We start from the raw sequence: 23,558 nt of genomic DNA on the forward strand, positions 1-23,558 counted from the left end.
GGGATGAACTGATGCATGACTATGTTTGTATCTGCTTTGGATAAAGCAAAGAAGTGTATGTAATTTGATCCTATTATAAACTGCAACATTTCATTAATGGGACAATGAATGTGTTTCTCTTTGGTCTGTTATAGGCTTTTCATGTGTTTTATTTACAGTAGGTGCTACTTGACTAAGAGTATTTAAGTTATTTCTCATAACAGTGATGTCAATGGTCCACTGTGTTCAAATTCACCTTTTATGCTTTGTTCAATTAAATGGGCATGCCCCCCTTTTCTTACCAATAAATGTGGTGTTAATGATTAGAAAATGGCTTCACATTTTGCACATACCTCTTGGGGAATCAAATATTTACTGCCATTAAGCATAGCTCTAATCTGAAAGGTGACACTGGATAATGTTGCATAGTGAAATTCAATTTTTATTGTCACATAAGGATTTCATAAGTTGCTAAAGTTAGAAGTAAAAAGTATGGGGTCCCCCCCAGCTCTAAAGGGGACAAGGAAATTCATATCAAGTTGGACTCTTAAGCTGGTCCATCACCAGCCATGCAGGTCCAACTATTCTCTCAAGAACACCTGTGTAGCTCAGTTTACGTAAGTGTAGATGAGCAGACCTCAATAAACAAATGTGTACATGCGCATGAAGGAACAGACTCTCACTACACATTGCAGGGTTTTAAATGTTAAAAGGAATAAAAAGCAACAGGAACCCAAATTCTCAAAAGAACACATCTATTATGATTCTGCATTTTTATATGTTTATCTTTCAGGGTACAAAAGTGTTTTATGCGGGTCATGCTGACAAATCTCATATTAGGACAAATGATGGAACAGTGAAGACACTCTGAACTGGGAGACCAGAGATAGCATAGCTTCCAGATAACACAGAAAACTATGGCTCTGTCGATGCTATGTGGTAAAGTTGAATTTAAGAGTTAGTTTGATTTTACAATGTCGCTACAAATATCATTAGGTCGATTTTAGGGAGCAGTAAGTTCGATACTATAACACCGTGAAAAGTGACTGATGTAGCATCAAGTTTGAATTTAAAAGCTCAAATTAAAGTGAGTAGGGAATCGACTTTGTTAGCCTCCAGAGGTGTCCCTTATGTATCCCACAATGCCCCATGATTGTCTGCTCTGGCCACTTGCATCTCTGTGTCTTGCCAGGTGTGCAGGAAGTCGGTAACAGAAGACCATGAATTTGAATTCATCACCAGGAAGCCTGGGAAATTTAAACGGTGCCCAGAAGCCTGAATTTCTTTTAGCCATTGCATCAGTATACATCACATTGCATTGGTAGCCACTGCATCAGTAGCCATCTTTTGCCATCATGAGTACTCTGATGTGTGATCTGAGTTCTCAGAGCTGCAAGAGAGCCTCAGCATGGACCCATCAGGAGATCATGGATCTCCTTGCTGTTTGGGGAGAGGAGTCAGCAGAGGGCAGACTTTGAGTATCCAAGCAAATTACAGACATTTATGAGATTTACACTACATGGTGTAAATAAGATTTCATGCGGGATGATCAACAGAAGTTGCTCCCATGATACTCAGTGATGCTGGGTGAAGGTGAAAGAACTCCAGAAGGCTTATCACAAAGACCGGGACACCAACGGGCTTGTCTGGGTCATCTCCAAAGATGTGTCAGCATTATGAACAGCTGGATGCGATTCTTGGGCGGGAACCAACCATGTTGCCCAATCTTAATTGGGACTCTTCAGCAGGCCCTCTTCCAGAGTCCGGGGTGAGGCCAGAGGAGCTGAGCCTAGAGGGAGGCAAAAGGAAGAGGCCAATGGAGAGGAGGATGGGGGCAACCAGCAGGGGACTGAAGAAACTGTTCCTGACAGCCCAGAGCTCTTCACCCAGGGCCTCGAGCTGGTGTGCTCTACTCTAATCCCAGAAACATGGGGGTCTAGTGGTTCTCTTGGGTATTTTTTTCTGAATACTAGCATTGGGTTGCGGGTGGCTACAAGTATAGATTTTCTATGGATCTATGCCCCTCAGAACAGCATGTTAATATATCTGTGGATGGAGGGATTCCAGATACACTTTTATTTTTTGCACAACTTTTTTGGGCAGGCTTGACTTAACGCGGCTTCCATGACAGCACACCTTGCCGTGCCAGGCAACTAGATAGCAATCTAGTATTATGGCATCACATAGCATATGGTAAATTTTCCCAGCCTGTGCTCACACAGAATGATCATCTCTTCTTTTCGCTATCTGTTATTCTTAGGAGGTTGATATCTTCTTTGACAACCTAAAGAAGCACAGTAATTTCGATTTGATTTCCTTTCAATGATCCCTGCCCTTTTACATCTCCCTGGGCCGCATTGCCACACCACATGGCTAGCATGCACTCCGTCTCCCCCACTTGGCGTGCCTAGCAAGCTCTCCTGGCCTTCTACCCTCCCACCATGCTGCTGGCTTGATCAGGAGCCACCGAGAAACATTCTGAGAAACACTTTTCCCCAACCATGCAGCTGGAAAACTTTCCCCTTGCATTTCTTTGCACTTTACAGGGATCCCTCCCCACCCAGCCAACCTTGTAAATGGAACTGAACCTTTGTCCCTTGTCTTGAAGCTGCTGGGCTCTGCAGATCCTGCTCCTGAACAGCAGGCAGCTTCCCCTGCTTTGCACCACCCCATCCTCATCCCTAGTTAAGCAGACAATAGCTTACCATGTCCACAATGAAATCATCTGGATAAGTGATGGCTTGTGCAATGCAGAGTTTGATTCCTTGTCATCCTTAAGAAGTCAAAAGCAGCTTTGCAAAAAGAAAGTTTCACTGAATGTAAAGACCATTCATTCTATGAGTAGGTACTTTGCATGAATTGTATCTCAATTTGGACCCTCACTTTCCAGCAGGCATCCTCAGCAAGGGAGAAAGGGTGAGGAAGAGCAAAAGTTCCAAGCAGAACCTTATCCTGCAGCACCTGGAGTGGGCTGAAACATCATCCATTGCCAGCCACAGGGACACAGCACTGTGGTGGCAGACGGTCCTGGAGTTCAGGAGAGAGCAACTGGCGCACCTGAGCGAGGACATGGCACAGTTCATCACGGCTGTAACAGACCAAACCAAGGTCCTTCACTCCATGCTGGAATTGCAGAGAGACTCCCTACACAGCGTTCAGTTTGTAGGCTCTTCTCCCTGCTGCCTGGAACCCCTGGAATCCAGGTTGACCACCCCTGCTCATCATGATCCCCAAATGCAGGGAAGGCGGGCAAGGACAATCTGCTGCTCCTCCTCCAAAACCTACTGCAAAATGTTATTCCACTTCCCTTGACACCCCTTCTTTTCCCTGCTGCTTTACCCTTTCCCACCAGATAAATACATTCTTTTTATGACAACCACGGTCTGATTTATTGGTTCACATTTGTTGTGGGGTGCACAAATCATTTCAGGGACTCATGGCAGAGGGATCCAGGCAGGAATGGAGAGGGCTGATAGCACAACTGCCTGCTGCTATGCTAAGGTCCACAGAGGCCTCATGGCAGAGGGACCTGGGCAGGGTGGGGGTTGCAAAAGCTGATGGGGCTGATGAGACCCCAGAGGCAATATCCAGGGTGCCAAACCTGGCTTATTTCACACGTGTGCACCTCAGCTAAAAAATAACATTAGCCTTTCCATCCCCCAAAATACAAACATCCTTTTTATGAAAATAATCCTCCCTTTACATCCATTCTTTTTCCTGCACCTTAACCTCCATTGCCTCCAAATATAAGTATTCTTTCCGTGAAAGCCACACTCTGATTTATTGGTTATTCCATAGGGTTATTGGCCATTGTGGGATGCACAAATCATTTTGGGGTGGGGGGTGGTATTACAAAAGTGAAATACAGCAGAATCATGTTGCTGCCCAATCATTCATGAAGCTATTTTTCAAAGCCTCCCTGATTGCTGCTGCCTCTGCATTTGCATTGGAGAATTCTCTTGTGGGTGGTTGTGAATAAGCCCTGCTCATGGCATCATCATCTGCACTCCAGGAGCTCAAGAAATTCTCTTGCTTGGATTCACAAAGGTTATGCCACATCTATGGTGGGGACATTAGTTTCAGAAGGGTACAAACACATCAATAAGCATCTGAACCTCGCTTTTAAACAGCCAAGGTGCTTTATACCACCATTCTGTGCCTGCTGAGTTTGTGACTGAAGTTTTCCTTTCTGGGTTCCAGGGCTCCTGTGTAGCACTTCATAAGGAAAGGGACCAGAGGGTAAGCAGAGGGTCGCCCAATATAACAATAGGCATCTCCATGTTGTCAATCGTGATACTCCAACTGGGGAATACACAAATCTAGACCAGTCCAGAACTTTGGAAGACGCGCGTGTCGTGAACCCTCCCTGACTATCCCATGTTGATGTTGGTGAAATGACCTTTGTGATCTACCAACCTCTGCAACACCTTGGAGAAGTATCCCCTTCTGTTTATATACTCAGAGGCCAGGTCGGCCACAGCCATGATGGGGATGTGAGTGCCATCTATTGCCCCACTGCAGTTAGGAAACCCCTGGACAGCAAAGCATCTATTATGGCCTGTACATCTCCCAGGGTCACAGTGTTCCTCAAGAGATGCCGACAGATTGCACTGGCTGCCTGCCTGACTGTGGCCCCCATTGTAGATCTGCCCACCCCGAATTGCTTTGCCACTGACTGTCATGCATTGCAAACTTCCATAGAGTGATTGTCACTCACTTGTGACCTGTTACAGCTAGTCTCATTCTGTATTGCTGCACTTCTGCACAGGGGCCAGAAATCACAAAGTTCCATAAAAGTGGCTTTGCACATGTGAAAGTTCTACTCCTACTGCTGGTCATCCCAGGACTGCAAAACGATGTGGTCCTACCAGTGTGTGCTAGTTTCTCAAGAACAAAACTGCCACTCCACTGTAAGCGCTGCATCCACGGCGGCCAGCAGTTCTAAGATCTTGGCCCGCAGTTGAGTGATTTCCCCTTCAACTTCTTCATCATCATCCTCAACCATCATCTAAGCCCAGTGCCTTCCTAGTTGAAAGATAAACTACACAACATTCTGGGAAGTTGCCATAATGGTCTGTGCAAGGATCCATGCTTGTGCTGGCACTCTGTTGGAGAAAATGACACAATCTCCCATTCGTTTATCGTGTGGTTAGTGGGCACTCTGGATTCTGGGACAGTGCTTTGCATTCTGGGATAGGGACATCAAACACCCACAAGCAACTGAGGTAATTATTTTTTCCCTCCACAACTCAGTGGTACAAAACCCCCAGAATGCGACTGGGCTAAGGCACTATGGGCTAGGCATCCACAATGCATTGCTCAAGCTGTCAAACTTGGATAAGACAGCGGAGACATGGTAAATCAACATGGAGAAATGGTTGGTCAGCCTTTTGGAACATTTGTGGACCATTAACTTTGCATGTATAAGATCAAGGTTAAAAAGTCAAATTTATTATAAATCAATATTATTTCATAGTGTAGATGTAGCCTATACTAGAAGTGAGACCCCTGGATCCACATTGGTGTGGATTTTGGCGCCACCACAGTCCAGTTTCATAACAACTTTCCATGTTGACCAGGGTAAAGCTGACAGACCCTTCAGAAGTGCAGAGTGGGTGCACAAGCACCTTTCGTACAGTTTACAGTCAGACCTAGCCCTCCTCAATAAAGGTTCATTTGAGTTTTCCAATGGTTTGCAGGGGTGGGAAGGACTGCAGCTTCAACCTGCTCCTTCTGAAAAAACCCCCTTTTTTAATTGATGTAAGCCATCTTCTTTTTGATGGCTTGGATTCAAGTCTGAAAAAAAAGCAAAATCTGCCAGGTCTCAGTAAATTGTATCTTTATAGCTCAGCAATTTGAAAGTAATTGTTTTTCTATCCATGAATTCAGAAATTTTAGATTGTGCAATTATTGTGACTGGATAAGCTTTTCAAGATGAATAGGGTCTTGTTAGATTTAAATCTAGTCATTCAGGAACCAACTGCTCCATAAAAAGTTTCAAGTAATCTTCCCTATCTAAAAGCCCAAGTAATCTAATATTTTTAGTTTGTGCTGAGGTCGACTTAGTTTCTAAGGATTTTATTCTCCTTTTATAAACGTACGAACAGTTTGAGATAAAAATTCCATTTTCTAATCCCTTTCTTGAAATAGTCATTTTCAGCTTTACAGGTTTTCTTGTTGTCTGCATCTATCCAATTTTATTACATTTTGCCTCACAAAATCCAATTTTCCATCATTGGATGTAACTGCTACATGTGCACTTTGAAAATTTCTATTAATTTATTCAATAATGCATTGAAATGATTCTTTTGGAGGTTTAGTTGCAGGACATGTGGCTGGAGCGACAGAGGAGGATAGCACAGTTTTTACATTCTGTTTTATTTCTGTGTGATCGTTTTCTCTGTGAGTTTGGGCACTTCAGGTTCAGGGGCTTTGTGCAACTCTGTGATAATTACTCACCCACACTACTATCCCGGCCCAGAAATAGCCAACATTTTCAAAATCAGGTGCTGAAACTTTCGTTCCCACATCCAAACTGGGCAACTAATCAACAGCCTGATTTTCAAAAGTTGCTGACCATCCGACAACTTCCTTTGAAATCAAAACATAATATGGGAACAAGAAAATATTTTTTGCTTCTCAGTACAGTATTCACCCCGTTGGAGGATATTTAGAAGGTATGCCTTACAATAATCCTGAAAGTTTATATCACGGTAAAATCATTAATCTTTAAGGTGTTGCTGGATTCCTCGTTGTTTTTGCTGAAACAGACAAAACAGGACTACCTCTGGAATTTACCATAATTTGCATTCATTAAATAGGCAAACAATATTACTAAAAGCAACAGGACCTATTAAACCCCAGTGATGTCATTGTCTTAATAGAGAAATATGCAGCTATATGCCTCAAAAATAGTCAGAGGTGTGGTGGTCCTGGAACTTAAGAATATGCACTCTAACTTCACTGTGACGCATCAAGTGAAGAGTCATAGCCAGAAAAAAAAATGAGAGAAAAGGAAGAGGATGGTCAAAGGCAGCACTAGTCATGACATAAAATGAGTCAGGAGAGAATATATATTTTGATGTAATGGACACTTATTTTTGACTTCCTTCCTGTGCCCCCTCTAGCTTCTCACAGATAAGAGAGGCAGCAGAAGAGAAAAAAGGGCATTTGGGAGAGATATGAATGTGATGAGGATGGGGCTGGTTTGGGAAGAGTGTTTGAAGTGTAATACAGAAAAAGGCATGAGGTGCCTGAGAGAGACAGAGGCAAAAGAGTCATTGAGGCTATGGAGAGTGGAGGAAAAACACATGGAGATCTGCTCAGAGTCCGAAAGTATGCAGTACTGTGCAGTGGTTATTCCTTTTCCTACCTTTCAGTAGGTAAAGAAAGCCATATTGTTTGCTATCACTTCATCTCTTACACTAGTGTTTATTTCTATTGTGCATTGTATAAATGGATTTGAATTCTGCCCCCAAAAGAGTGATATTTTATGCTACCACTCTGTACCATTAAATATATATATTCACCACCATAGCACAGTAGTAAACTAGAGACTAATTCAGTTAAATTGACTCTTCAAGTGCAAATTAAGAAATTCTTTATTTCCTGGGATGATTTCTCTCTGAAATCTATTTGCAATCAAGGGTATCACACAGCTCACAACAACTGGACTAAAAAATTCACAAATTCTTGAGTATGGATTATAGGAAATGGTTCTTGTTTCTCTGATGTGTGAGAATGTATGAATACTGGTGACACTGATAGACGAGTAAAAAGTAGAAAGCGAACCCTATCCGAACTGTTAAGTATTTTTATTCATACCTCAATTTCCTGGATGTAATTAAGAGTATAACCTCAGTTTCTTGGTATTCTTAACAAACCTCTCATCTTCACAACTATATCTGATAACTGTGTCACTATTATTACATCTAGGACTGTAAAAATATAACGTATTAGTGACTTATAAATTCTTTGATTCTGATCCAGCATTTTCTTCCTTGCACATAGGAACACAGATTAGCTTAGTCTGCCTATGCAGGTAAACAATGGCCAGAACCTTCACCTAATCTTCTGTGATGTGAGTTGAGGAACACACTAAATTAGCTGTGTGGAATGATTGAATCACTACAGATGAGTGATCAAATGCCATTCCAGAGCTGGCATCATAGATAACTCCACTAATGAGACGTTTCCACTTTAGTGACTCTGTTAGTTTGATTTTATTTTCTGGCACTATGAAATCACTGGAACTGAGATCACCTGAGAAAGGGAAAGGTTTCTTTAATTTTAAGTAAAAAAAAAAAATTAAATACTCTGAATACTGGTTCTAAGAGGACTTTCTTCATTCACATTTTCAGCGGCATTTAAGACGTCACAGTAAAGAGGGTGACTTGTTCTTGCTCTTAAACTAAAATTAACCTGTTTAGGGAAACTACTTGGTCAAGCTATGTTTATCAGATTTCACAACCGCTTTTCAGCAAGCACTGGAGCAGGAGTGGGGAGGGGAAAATTACGAGGCCCTTGGCAAGGGGACACACCCAGATCCATACTCCCAGAAAGGGTGGGGTCTCAGCACCACCCAGACTGTGCCATGGGCCCTGCCCACCTTCCTCTGAAGCCAGCCCAAGGACAAGGAAGACTTTCTATGGCAAACAACTGTATAATGCTCCTAGTTTGCTACAGAAAGAAAGATGGATCTTTAATCTCCATTAAAACAAATTTGTGTTGTACTATTACAGGACTAGCAATAAGAAACATTTACTGAAAATTTACATATCAATGTTTTCATGTTTTTAAAATATCCAGTAAAATAATGTTGCCGTTTAATGGTTTTCCTAAAGCGGGAGACTACTTCATTAAGGAAGCAGGACGACCTGTTTCATAACTAAAGCAGGGCGTAGCCACGTTGTAGAGTTTAATGTATTTTCAGGAAACAACCCTTTAACTCATGCATGGAAAAATGGATTGCTCAAAATATGATTCCAGTCACAAATCCCAGTGAAACTGGGCCGATTTTTAAGTTTTTAATAAAACCTGAAAAGTTGCATATCATCTTGGGGTTTGCTACAACAGGGTCACCAACTTCAAACAATGCTTTTTTGCACCATGAATACGGAGTCAGATTCTGTAAGGAACTGAAATGATTCTACATACTAAAACATGGAACCACGACAGTATCTCCAAATGATCCTAAATACAACTGTGCTGCTTATATGTGTGGCTGGCAGAGAACCTGTAAAGGAATTAGAAAGGTTCACACAGAGCATGCTAAAGACAGCAATTTGTATGGTCAGAACTCAGCTTGTTCCAGTTTGGCATAACACTTTGACTACACATACACACACCCCTCCCTTTCAGAAGGGGCATGTAAAAGGAGCAGGTTGAAAATGCTAATGAGGCACTAAAAGGAATATTCAGCACCTTATTTGCATAACAGTGGCTACCCAGTGCACTGAAAGTGCTGCTTTCAAATTGCAAAATAGCCGTGTAGACAGGGTTCCTTCGAAAGGAAGCCCCATCTACATGGCTAGTTTGCAATTCGAAAGCAGCACTTTCTATTTTATGCAATCAAAAGTCCAAAGCCTGCAAACACTTATGCATATAAGTGATATCTCATATGAGTTGAATTTTTTCAAACAAGACAGCTCACATGAGTAATGTTAGGCACTTAAACACCCATAAGTTCAAGCATAAAATGGGCCCCTGCTGAGCTCCAGACCAGTCAATCAACCAACAGAATACCCTTTTTTCTACCACATTTTCATTGTGCTCCTCAACGAAGGGATCTATTGTTAATCTTTTGTGTCTGAATGCTCATAAACTATTTTTGAACAAATTCCAAGTAGTACTGAGGAGGAGAGAAATAGAAAGGTTCTTGCCAGAGATTTATTTTCCCCAAGTAGGAGTAATTTTGCACTATAAATTAAATATGAACCCATAGATATCTCATTTCCTTATTCTGCCTTAATTTTACGTTAACCACACGTCTTTGATTTTGTAAAAAAGCATTTTAAATTTTAGATGTCAGTAGCACAATTTTGAGAAGCAGTTTTGTTGCTGTCGATATTGTAGCTTAGCAGTGAAACTTTTAAAGAGTTGGGTGGTTTTTTAAACGAATGAATCTGGAAAATATACTAAAACTCACAAATTTGGGGCATATATTGCAACATTCTGTCTCTGCTAAAATATTTAACATAAATTTAGCCATTACAATAATAGAAATCAATAAATAGATCATAAGAATGATAATCTGCCACTGCAAATAGACATAGCTCTACTGAAGCCTCTACCAAAAGCCATATTGATTTACGCCACCTGAGGTTCCAGCAATCTTATCACTGAATCCAGTGTTCAGAATTTTTCCTTCCTGACTTACCTTTCCTGAAAGGCAGTGTTTAAAATCTTGAAATGTTCCTTTCCAAACTGAACTGGTTTATAACTTGTCAAGTTATACTACCCAAAACAACCCAACCATCTCTCTAAAATCCTCAAAAAACATGCTGAAGACAGTAGCTTTCCTCTTCAAACCCCTGAATTTGAGTTTCAAGGTCAGTGACTTCACAGTCAAGCTGCTGCACTCATTCAGCTGAAATTTAAAGTCATATTGCTATACCAGCACAGGAGGCAATATGAACACTCATGTGTCTGTAAAATATGAACAGACCCAAGAAACATAGCCTTGTAGGTTACCATTTTTAAACCTCTTTAATGACACAAATTTCTCTGAAAGAAATTTCTTTCCCCTAAGAGTCACCTACATTTATTGGCAGTTGCATGTGCTCTAGTGAGTGAGCACCTACACTCAACCCTGTGTAGTCTATTCCCGTATACGATAACTCTGTATGAAGAGGACCTGTATGTTCCCCTCTGCTATGCAACATTGAGGCATGTGAGCAGATGGGAATAAGGGGACTTTGAAGTAGCCGCGGTCCTTTCGAAAAGGAGCCCCACCTGGACAAGCCACGCGGCGGCGAGCCACGTCACTTTCGAAGTGCTGCGGCTGCCCACATGCTAATGAGGTGCTGCATATGTATTTGCATGGCCATTTCGAAGTTTTTAGCTAGTGTAGACATGGCCTGAATGTAGCAAAAGCCTCTTTACTGCTGCAAAAATGGGTGGGGAAATGGAGATACTTGACGTAAAAGCATTTAACTTTGCCATTCAATTGCTGAGAGATAAGCATCTGGTACATTATAGTGGTACTATCAGGATCTATTCTATGTCTATATCAAGTGCACTTTGCAAGACTTGGAAAAAAATAAATTCCATTCCCTGCTGAGATTTACTTTGTTCTTCTCACTGGAAACAAGAATTAAGAATGCCACTTGAGAAATCTGTAAGCAATTCTAAGCAAAATCTAAGAGAACAAGACATGGCCAGTAGCATTCACTCAGAATTGCAACAGAAGTCAATTGTAGCTGTGCTTTGATTGTAAAAAGTACCATACAGAACTAATGAGGAACCTTTGGCACCTGAAAGACTAACATATATTTGGGCATAAGCTTCCATGGGTAAACCCTCTTCATGCATCTGACGAAGTGGGTTTGCCCATGAAAGCTCATGCCCAAAGAAATGTTAGTCTTTCAGGTGCCACAGCACTCCTTGGGGTTTTGTTTGTTTGTTTTGAAGATACAGACTAACACTGCTGCCCCTCTGAGACTTGTCACACAAAACTAAGCGCTCTGAAGGCTCCAGGTGTCTAAAATTGGACATGTAAAATTACTGGACGCTTCAGAACACTCTCTCTGTGGCTCAGTTTGCTATGCCTAAAATGCAGACAATACCTCCGTTCACCTCAAAGGAGGTGCTCCAAAAATAAGTTAACTAATATTTGTGGAAAAACTCAAATACTGTACTGAGTCTTTTCCTATTCAGGGCAGGGATTAAAATGGTCCAGCTATTTCCAAGAAATAAGAGAAAAAAATCATTGTTTTATTTATACTAAACAATTCTTATAAACATTTCATTGAGAATCTCTAGCGCCTCCATCCTTTATAGCAGGGTCTTGAAATTTGGTGGGTAATTACCATGGCATCAGGGATCCCTAACAAAATCCACTGAAATTAGCCCCCCACCCATGCAAAAATCAGTTTCCATTTATTTAGCCTGTTAGCGCTTGGCAGCTAAATCCTTCACAGAATCTATCGGCACTAAACATGATCCAGCCCAGGGCTGCTGGGAAAATCCCTTCAATTGTTCTTGCTAGGTGTCAGGGTCTGTCTAGGAGCTACGACACGACACGGAGAGCAGGGAAGCTGTTTCTCTTGTGCTCTCTATGGTCCCTAAACAGGTGCCTATGTAGGAGGAGAAGAAACCAGATTTCCCTGCATTCAAGTCAAAGTGTGTGTGTGTGGGTGGGGTGGGGTGTGCTGAGGAGACACACTCAGTGAGACAGGGGTATCCTAATGAATGCACAAAAGGGTACAATATTAGGAGTACATTGGCAACCTGAATAATGGATTTTCCTAATTTTTGTATCCTCATGTTATGTTAAGTTTACAAACATATGCGGCTTTCTGTAGGACAGAGTAATGATAACAGCACAGACATCCCGAAACTTCTGCAGTCACCCCCCCATTTATCAGTAAGGGAATCTATGCATACAAGCCTCTCTTTCTGCACAGCTAAGACTTCCACAGCAGAGGAGCTTGGGCTGAAGGCAGAGTTGGGGTCACAACTGGGAATGGGTAAGGAGCTGGGGCTAAAGGCAGAGCTGAGCTGGATATGGAAAAACAGGCAGAGTGGGGCTGGAGCTGAAGCTGCTCTGGGGCCAGAATGGAGTTGGGTGCTGCTCCCTCCCTTCCATGGGGGCTGGCCTTGGCCCTACCGTATGTCCCCTCAAATGTTCCTTTGTGCTCCTCTAGGTGGGGGCACCCCACAGTTTGGGGACCACTGTCATAGCATGTTGAAAAACATACTAAGAATCAAAATGTTCAAACAAACTGCACCAAAAAATAAAACAATGTAAAACATAACAGTCTACAAGTCCACTCAGCCCTACTTATTGGTCAGCCAGTTACTCAAACAAAAAAGTTTAGTTACCATTTGCAAGAGATAATGCTACTTGCTGAGAACCAGCATTTGAATTGCCCTTTTGTAGCTACCATTTCATGATATTTATGTGCCAGGTGCACTAAAGATTCAGATGCCCTTTATGCTTCAACCACCACGCCAAGGAACAAGTATCCATGTTGATGATGGGTTCTGTTCAATAACTATCCAAAGCAGCATGAACTGATGCATATTCTCTTTCATCATTTGAGTCAGATGACACCAGCAGAAGGCTGATTTTTTTAATGGTTAAGATTCTGCAGTTTCCACATTGGATTCTTACTCTTCTAAGACTTCTGAAAACATGTCCCACACCTCCTTCCTTTCAGATTTCTTGAGTGCCGTAGCTATTTCTTACAAATTTCCACTGGTACCATCTTTGTGTTTTGTCAAATCTGCCATTAAAGTGACATTAAAATTTACATGTGCTGAGTCACCCTCCGCGACTGGTATCGTAGTATGGTGGAATGTAGGTAAAACAGAACAGGAGACATACAATTCTCCCTGCTATGAGCTCAGTCACATAGTTAACTAACACATTTTTTAATAAGCATTATCAGCATGGAAGCATGTACTCTGGAATAGTGGCCCAAACATGAAGGGGCATATGAACATTTAACATATCTGGCACATAAGTACCTTGCAACATCAGCTACAAAAGTGCTAGGTGTGTACACCTGTTCTCACTTTCTGGTGGCATTGTAAGTAAAAAAAAAAAAAAAAAGGCAGTATTATCTCCCAAATATAAACAAACTTGTTTGTCTTAGCTGAACAAGTAGTAGAACAAAGCAGACTTACAGGCTCTGCTCTAAAGTTTCACACTTTTGTTTTTGAGTGGAATTCTATAAAAAACATATTTGTGGGTTGCACTTTCACAACTGAGTTCACACTATAGTATTTGTATGGGGTGAACTGAAAACTATTTCTTTATCACTTTTACAGTGCACATACCCTCTGTATTCTGAATTGTAATAGCAATCAATGTATTTGAAAATGTAGAAACACTTCAAACATATTTAATACATTTCAACTGGTATACTGTTGTTTAACTGTGCAATTAAGATAAATTAATTTTTAATCATGACTAATTTTTGAGTTACTCACATGAGTTTACGGTGATTAACCAACAGCCCTAATAAAATTATTTACTAAAATAACTGATGTTAAATACTACATCATACATACCAAGCACTGACAGGCAAAGAAATGAAAAGGTATAACTCATACCACCATGGCATACTGGGAACTCAAACTGATGCTTAGAAAACAGCTGTTGTACAATGAGATGGTAGGTTAGGCTGAAAGGATCTTTTTGCAAAGAGTTTTCTGTATATTTCAAAGAAGTGACCCTTACAATGCCAGAACTGATAATTCCTAGTAATTTAATCAATTGAGGACTAGCTGCATGTAATAATGATGAAGATTTACATCGTTTCAGCTATAGTAAGGGGCAATGAGTTAGAAGGAATAACCAACATGCTCAGGAGCCTTAACCACCTCTATAATATCATCATTTTTGGCTATCACACTTTTCTAGCTAATTACTTGGCAGAGAAGACAAAAAATGAATGTTAAAGTTTAAATAGCACATACTTTAAAGGCCATTAAATCCCAAGTCTTTCCTACATGAGTTATGGAGACAGATTTTGATGTGCAAGCAGCTTCTGTATGGCAAAAAGATAGGCCTTTTTCATATCACCACACAAAATATAAAAATAAGAATCTGTGTATCACCTTCTGCTACAGGACGTACCTAAGCACATTTGTGTATATTTTCAACTGGACAATCTCAAGCAAGATGCCAATTCTGCAAACATTTCAGCATGTAATTTAACTTTGCATCCTGGACATGTGAGGTGGGCAGCCACATGGCCTCTGTTTTTTCCTAGCTGGGGGACACACAGCTGCTTGCACTGTGGTTTCTGAGAAAGCAGCTGTCTGTCAGGGATGGCAGCCTGACTCGCAGCTGCCATTCTTGACAGGAGTGGCTGCCACCCTGACAGGAATGGGAAACCACTCCTGTCAGGGGTGGCAAAAGTCAGGCTGCTACCCCTGACAAGAGCAGTGTCCCACTCCTGTCAGGGGCAGCAGTCGCATTAAACCGAGACATAACTTGATTGCACATATCTGAAGGGTTTACTGGATATGAACTGTTCACAGGATTGGGACCCTAACAAATCACTTTACGTTTTATTAATTAGCAAAGAAGCACCATCTGGTAGAAAGAAGTGGTCAAGAAGAGGTTGTTTCCATAGCACTGAATGTAAAATCCATCCTCCACACAGTCTGCCTATGCCAACGAATCTGCTTCTCCCACTGCAAACAGTTGCTATTGTTCGTTATTTTATAGCACCCAAAAAGATAGTCGGTACTTCAGAGAAAATAGCAATAAAATAAGTATGCAGTGAGCTTGCGGTCCAAATTACAGTTCTGAGACAAAGAACAATAGTAACAAACAGTAAGTGGGGAAAACATACACAGATGGATGTGATCTTCAGCAGCATGGTCATGTGGCAACAGGATATGTGCACATCTTGGTGGGTCAGGCTGCTGGCTCTTTTAATATGTACCCAAATCAATCATTTTGAATCTATAAATAACACTGAATTGCTGATCATGGACTCTGCAAGAGGTGACAAGTACTACAGCTTGGCCATAGCACGCCATGAGCTAACTATTCACAATATTGCTTATTTCAGGTGATGCCTGAAAGAAACAGGTAGATAGTCCACACTCAGCTCTATTTTTAAGCTTCAGCACAAGTACTTCAATGCACAGGAAGCACCATGGAGTAACTAAGTCCTTACCTAATTAATTCCATACCACAGGAAAAAAGGATGCAGTGCAAGAACTCAGAATCCAGGCAACCAAATAATACCTACTAAGAAATTTGTATTGACTTTAAATGACTGAACTCCATAACTATGAAAAATTACCTCACTAACATAAAAATAATAATACAAATACAATGACTGGATTCAGTACAATGACTGGATTTCAAAGCTACCTGAATTTGGATTAACAAAGGGTTAAGATGGAAAAGAACAGATCAGCTGGAAACAAACTGACCTATATGTAAACAAATTTTGACGCATTCCCATACACCAGAAAGGAAGGAAGCCCATGTACCTAAAGGTATGACACATACACTCTATCAATATTAGCAAGCATCTTAAAAGTTAAAATCATACTGTTATTTTCAGGAAAATAAAGTCTATTTCACAGCCAAAAATTAGTAATACTGCTTACAGAGAAACTGTTTCAATAAGATTTATACAAGCAAATATGAGACAGAATAATTTGCATTAATTCAATCAATTCTAAGATACAGAGCTGATCCAAATGGTAACAGGGTGAGTCTCAAACTGGTAAATATTTCAGGATATGAAAATGATTTCTTTTCTTAAATAATTATGGTTCTTAAAATGTAATGTTTAGGTTTCTGAAATATAATTCCACTAGCAATTACCCACAATAAACAATGATTGCATGAATTGTTCTTGTTCATTATTGAATCATATATCCTTTAGGGACTATTTGGAGATACACATGATAGAAGTATCCTTTACTGAACATACCAGAAATGGGTGGGTTTTCCCCACACATGTAGGTCAGAGGAGATAGTTGTGGTTGTTGTACTGTAATTTACCTGACTATACATCTGAGTACACCACTCTCACACTGTAAAGCATAAGGAATTTTCTTTCTGGATTACAGGATAGCATTACATCAGCTGTTATAAAGTTATTTTTATTTGATTTTTTCCAGAGTTGATAGACCCGGTTCTTTAGTGCCTTCATGAACATATCATAAATATCAAGGAATAAGCTATCATTTTCGTAGAGGAAAAAGTAAGTTAAAACCCTTATACAAAGTTTTAAAACCTTTTGAAAAGGATATAAATACTGCAAAAATCAGATAAATTCAACAAGGACAAATGCAAAGTACCCCACTGAGGAAGGAACAATCAGTTGCCCATACACAAAATGGGAAATGACTACTTAGGAAGAAGTATTATGAAAAGGCATTCAGGGATCACCGTAAACAACAAGCTAAATTAAAATTGACAGTGTAAAATTATTGCAAAAAGAGCAAACATAACTCTGAAATGTATTAGGAATGTTGTAAGTGAGACACCAGTAGTAATTCTTCTGTTCTACTCTGCATTGAGAACACCTCAAGGGGAGTACTGTATCCAGTTCGGGGCACCATATTTCAGGAAAGATATGGATGAAAATGGAAAAAGTCCAGGAAAAAGCAACAAAAATGATTAAAGGTCCAGAAAGCATGACCTATGAGGGAAGATTTTAAAACAAATGGGTTGATTTGTCAATAAAACCTGTAGAAGCAGAGGCTTCTCCAAGAACCATGAGTGGTCACTCAATCCCTTGATACTCCAAGACAGCCTTCCATAGATGAGGATATCTGACAATAGACCTGATGAAGTGAGTCTGTGCTCACGAAAGCTCATGCTCAAAACTTTTCTGTTAGTCTATAAGGTGCCACAGGACCCTTAGTTGCTGTGACAATAGACCTGTGTGTGACATTTACACAACTACAAATGCCAAAGTTGGTGCTGCACAGAAGACGAGAATCCAGGGTCTCTTATCAAAGCTTTCCTCATCACATGGGCTCCAGACCTCGTGTATGAGCTTCCACAGACACCTGTGATCCGGCAGTATCCTGTGGAATCTCAGTCACGACTCAGGGACTATCATTCTGATAGCCCCAGATTCATGGGATCCAGGAATTTTTTAGTACCTCCTGGCAGACAATATGGAGTGCATAAGAGTGACAGGGGTCCTCTTGGTCTGTTCTCTACCTAATAGTTTATCAAAAGGTGCCTCTACTGAAAGCTTGTCTCACAGAGATCACAATCATTGCAAAATGGGTTTCCTCATTGCATAAGGCATTGTGTGTGTATATATTGAAAATTATTCTTTTAAAGTTGGTGAGTTGGGACTGACCACTGGAAGAGAGTGACTCGCTTGTCTGTTGAGGCAGAACCTGTGCTGTCTGAGTCTGAGAGAGCCAGGAAACTGACACATGGCAGGCACAAACAAGACTTCTTTGTGTCAAGGCAGATGGCAACATGGTGCCTTGCAGCCCCGGGAAGCCCAAGGTTAAAGCATACATGGGCAAGACTATTCCAGTACTCAGACATGATGAGGCTGTCAATGTGAATGCCATTACTGTGTCTCACTTGCTGTCCAAGAAGAGAGGGTAGGGCCTACGGAGCTGCAGGAGTTGCTGCACCTGAAAGCCTTAATGCCGGTTGGCTGATGCCTAATGAGAGGAGTTCATGGAATCAGAGAATTCTAGAACTGGGCTGCAATTTAATCCCATCGCTTCTTGTCCTATCATCAGAGGCTACAGAGAATAACTTTTCTCCCTCCACCCTTTAACACCCATTTAAGTACTTGAATGCTGCTATTATGTACCCATGTCACATTAAACTTTAATAACAGGGTTTGCCCTTGAGCAGTACCGTTATGAAAAGAAGCAGGTCAGATTCATTCTGGCTGTGTCTACACTAGAGGATTTTAGGAATAGAAAATCCAGGGAGTGTCCAGATTCCCAAGGCGTTGTTGGCAGTAAATCGACAGAATGCAGCAGTTTTGTTGACAGTCTTATCTGTCAACAAAAAGCCAGTCTGGATTTTCCAGGGGGCATCCTGTTGACAGAAAAGGCCTCCAGGGCACTGTGCAGGTGCCCTGGGGGACACCCTGTCTACAGCAATCAGCGCTCTATGGTTCCTGCCTCAGGCTCTCCTTAAAGCTGTGGGGAGCCCGGGAAAACGGTGGCAGGGAGCTGAGAGCGTGGGAGTGGCAGAGGTACCACCTATGATCCCTCGCCCTCGCAGCCACTCCTTTCTCGAGAGCTGTCCCAGGTGGCAGACAGCCAGTCACCCTGATATGGCCCTGGGCCCTCGAGAGAGCAGACCAAGGGGTCCCAGGAGCCAACCCAGCTCACCAAGAGGTAGGCCCCCTCCTGGAGTGGGGCCGAGGTGCAGGCCCTCCTGGACCTGTGGAGTAAGGAGGAGCTGCTCTGGGACCCCAAGATGAAGCATGGTAATGCCCTTACCTATGCCCAGATGGTCACTCCCAACCCCCACTGCATGCAGCAGGTCCAGGCGAAGGTGAAGGAGCTCCAGCAGGAGTATGTGTGAGCCCAGGACGCTGGCTGATGCTCCAGGGCAGGACCCACCACCTGCCCCTACTGTGATGAGCTGCAGCATGTCCTGGGGTGGGAGACACATCACCCCCATGCCTCAGTGTTGATACGGTGCTTGAGGCCCCCATCACAGCCAGAGGAGCCAGGAAAAGGAGGCCTCTGAGCCCCAAACCCCACTGGAGCCAGCGGCAGACATGTTCTTGGGGGCCAGCAGCATGACCCTGGTCATTACCTTGGAGCCAGTCACTGTCAGCCAGGTCACCTCCAGAGCTTCGTCAGTGCAAGGCCAAGATCCCTCCAGTAGGTCCCTGCACATCACACAGCCCGGGGTGTGGGAGACGGGCGCAAATGGGGCAGGCTGTGAGCATTGCCCAGCCAGCTGGGAAGGGACCTCACGCTGCAGTCCTGGCACACTGAACCACATGAAAGGCAGTGTGTGCCACCCAGGCCCAGCAGGCAGCCCCTGAGCATGGGCACCAGCCTACTGCCAGCCTCACAGGAGGCCAGATGAGCCCCAGGCCCCGGTGTGGGGTGGTGTCTCCTTGCATCTCCAACAGCTGGAAGCAGGCAAGCACAAGGGCGATGGCCTGACCCCAGACACACTGAGCAATTTGGCTCCTGATACACAGGCATGCCCGCAGGCCCCATGGACAGCACCATGAGCCAAAGCTGTGTGGGGACCCGGGGGAAGGCCAGGCTGCTCCCACGTTACATGCCACCCATGAGGGGACCCCTGTGGCTGGACAGCCCCTTGTCCGCTATCCCATTTCCCGTGTGGCAGGGCCCATTGTGCAGGCCAGTCCTTAAGTCCAGGAGTGAGGTGTTGGTTGCTGCTCACAGTGGGGGGTGGGGCCTTAGGGACTGTGTTGCATGAATGACTCACCAGCCCACCTCAATGCCAGGGGGAGCCAGCACCACCACAGCACCCGTGTGGGCCTGCAGCCGATGGGGCACTCCTCCTGCATCCGGGCCTGGTTAAGGTGAGCATTAAAGAGTTTCTGGCTTGGGTGCAGCTGGCTGGTGTAAGGCTTCATGAGCCTAAGCATGAGGGTGTAGACCACATCCCCAACAATGCACAGTGGTATGTGCATGTCCCCGACCGCCAGCTCATGGCGGGGGACGAATGTGCCCACCTCCATCCTCCAGCACGGACCAGAGTTGAGAAACACTGGGCACTGTGTGCCTGGCCCAATCACCTAACATAAATGTCAGTGAACTGTTCATAGTGGGCAACCAAGGCCTGCAGCACCAAGGGGAATTACCCCTTTCTGTTGGTACACTTGACCATGCTATGGTGTGGGGCATGGATCGGGACATGGGTCCTGTCAATGGTACTGATGCAGTTTGGGAACCCCAGGGTGGCGAATCAGGCCATGACTGTGTCCACATCTCCCATACAAATGATCCTCCACAGCAGGATAGTGTTGACGGCTGACATGACCTGAAGAGGGAGGGGACCAAACATACACATCAGGGACTGAGACAATAGTCTCTGGGTCCCAGGGGAGTCCCCTGCTCCCAAACCCCCCCCCCCCCGAGCTCTCTGGGAGACCCCACTATGAGGCCACCACCCTGGCAGCAGGGCTGTGCAAGCATGGGATGGCACAGTTCCCTTGGGAAGGGGTCCCCCCAGCCATGGCACACCCAGTCCCGCTTCCCAAGGGAACCTCTATGGCAGGACACCCACCCCACCCTGTGTAGGGACTGCAGCCCAAGAGTGCCTTACCTCCGATGGTGGATTTCCCCTTGCCAAACTGCTTCCCCTTGGAGTGACTGTTCTCAGGGTGGTGAGCTACCAGAGGACAACTGTGACCTGCTTCTCCATGGGGATGGCGAGCCACAGCCGGGTGTCCTGTCTCTGGAGGGCAGAGGTGAGCCAGGCACAGAGCTCCAGGAAGATGTCCTTCTGCACATAGAAGTTCTGGAGCCACTGCTGGGCATCCCACTGCCCCATGACAGCTGGTCTCACCAGATGGAACTGATTCAGTGCCCCCAGATCCAGCTGTGCACCCGGAGGAGTGGGCGTAGGTGTAACCTTGCAAGTGATGTCAGGCTCACCCTCCATGAGGAAGAGGATGATGGCTATCACGAATTGCAGCAGGTGCTGAAGCACCTCTGCGCGGGGCCATCGAAGCCCAGGGACTGTTCCTGAACCATGGCTCACTGGAAAGAGCTGTGTCTCCTCGAACGCATTGAAGCCCTCCCTGCTCTAGCAGCTGTGCTGTCTGTCCCTCATGGAGGTCGGCACGCCTCAGCCTGGGCAGGAAATGGGTGTCTGGGAAGGCCCTGTGAGGGTGTGTCTCACTGCGGCTCCCTGTCTGACGGTGTTCTGCGTGGCTGTTTTGTCGAGAGCAAGGCTGGGCAGTCTGGTCACTCTCTGTGGTCAGAGCGTACAGACAGGGCAATCCGCTATGCTGTCTGGCCACGAAATCTTACAGCAAAACTTCTGTCAACACATCACTCTAATCTAGACATAGCCACTGGCTTCTTGTAGATTAATAATAAAGTAAAGAAGGTTAATATTTGCAATCAAGCCTGCTTATATTATCAAGGTAGTCAAATATACCCATGCTGGAACAGGCAATAAATAAATGGGACCGAAACAAAATAATGTGTGATAAGGAGTATTGATCGCAACTCTGAATAATCATTAATTTAACTGTCTGATCAATAATGCACAGAGCTCATCCACGGGTACAGCAACTCCTCACTTAACTTTGTCCTGGTTAATGCTGTGTCCTTGTTACTTTGCTGATTATATCACCTGCTCATTGTGCAATGCGTCATTTGGCTGCCTGCTTTGTCCACTATCTGGAAGATTTTCTGGAAAAGCAGCCTGTCCTTATGCGGGGGGGCGGGGGTTGGAATCAGGGTGGGCTGGCAGCCCCACATCAGCTCCCTTTAAGCTACACAGATGGGCAGCTGCAGTTCAGAAGCCTGTCTCCTCACTGATGTGCTGATCCTATCCTCTGCCTTAGAGCTGCCCGGGAAAGCCTCCTGCTTCTTGTGTGGGACAGAGGAGAGTGAGAGAGGGGTGCTGACGTCAGGATGCCCCTCCCCTCCCTATGGAATACCCCACTTTATAATGCTCTGCAGGGAAATATCTGTAGCAACTGGGGTGAACCTACAGAGCAGGGGTCAGCAACCCCCAGCACAGGTGCCAAGAATGACAAGCGTGCTGATTTTGCTCAAAGCCATGCCACTTGTGGATTAACAAAAGAGCAGCTAACGCTACCAACCACCACCTGAAAGATAAATCTCTGCATTCTAATTTATTTATTAATGAAGCTGTTGTAAGTAGGACTATTAGTGATTTTAAAAAGTATCACTGGCACTCAGACTGTACAGAGAGGTCAAAAGGTCAAATTTCGGCACGCTGCCCCAAAAAGGTTGCTGACCCTGTCTATAGTGCTTCCTCCCTCCAGTCTCAATCCATGCTGCCTTCAGTGTGAGGCTGCATTAGCGACATGTTAAACCTTGAGGGCTCAGCTGAGCGCTAGTTCATCAGTTGGTAGCAAAACATTCCATGGGAAATATCCACACTCTGACTCCACCCCCTCAAACAAACTTGTCCCTGGAATCTGATCCCGCCCGCATACATTAATGTATAGGAGGTAATTGGACTCACTTAACTTTTTTCACTTAAAATGGTATTTTTCAGGAACATTACTACAACATTAAGCTCAGTTAAGCATGTTTATACCACTTACCTCAGACCACCCAATACAACGTAGTGGCACATTTACTTGCCCAATTAGAAAGCACATTGTAGTCAGCACCACAATGACAAAGTGCATGGGAAAAATTCAAAAAAAGAAATGCACTCTCTCATTTATAGTGTAGCAGTTAACGCTCCCTACATAGAGAAAAAAGGGAAAAATGCTTTTTTTACTACCAGTATCACCACACCAGGTAACAGACACAAACAAAGCAATTCTGCTGAGCAAATAGCACAGAGATACCAGCTTTCTGAACTGGAATGCCAACAACTAGCTTACAGCGTTCTTAACGTAAATCTTTTATACCATGGTCCTTGAAATAAGTCAGTTAAAAACAATGGCAGGCACAATTTTAAATGGTACACTACAGAATTCTATTGTTTGAATGGTACACCCCAGAATTCCATTATTTAGCTACATACAGTAGGAGCTACTTCTCAAAATATGGTTTATATCTACTTTGTGTAGCATCATCGTAAACTATAAAGGTATTAGAATCATCCACTGGCTGGTAACTTTGCTGAAGGACCCATATGGCAAATCAGAAAGCAGGCTGACTGCTCCAGTCAAAATGACCCACTCTTACACCACCTCCACCTGCACTGCAACTGTATTCTCTTCTTACATCATTAT

Source organism: Carettochelys insculpta, chromosome 2, assembly GCF_033958435.1.
Source record: "Carettochelys insculpta isolate YL-2023 chromosome 2, ASM3395843v1, whole genome shotgun sequence".
Lineage (NCBI taxonomy): Eukaryota > Metazoa > Chordata > Testudines > Carettochelyidae > Carettochelys > Carettochelys insculpta.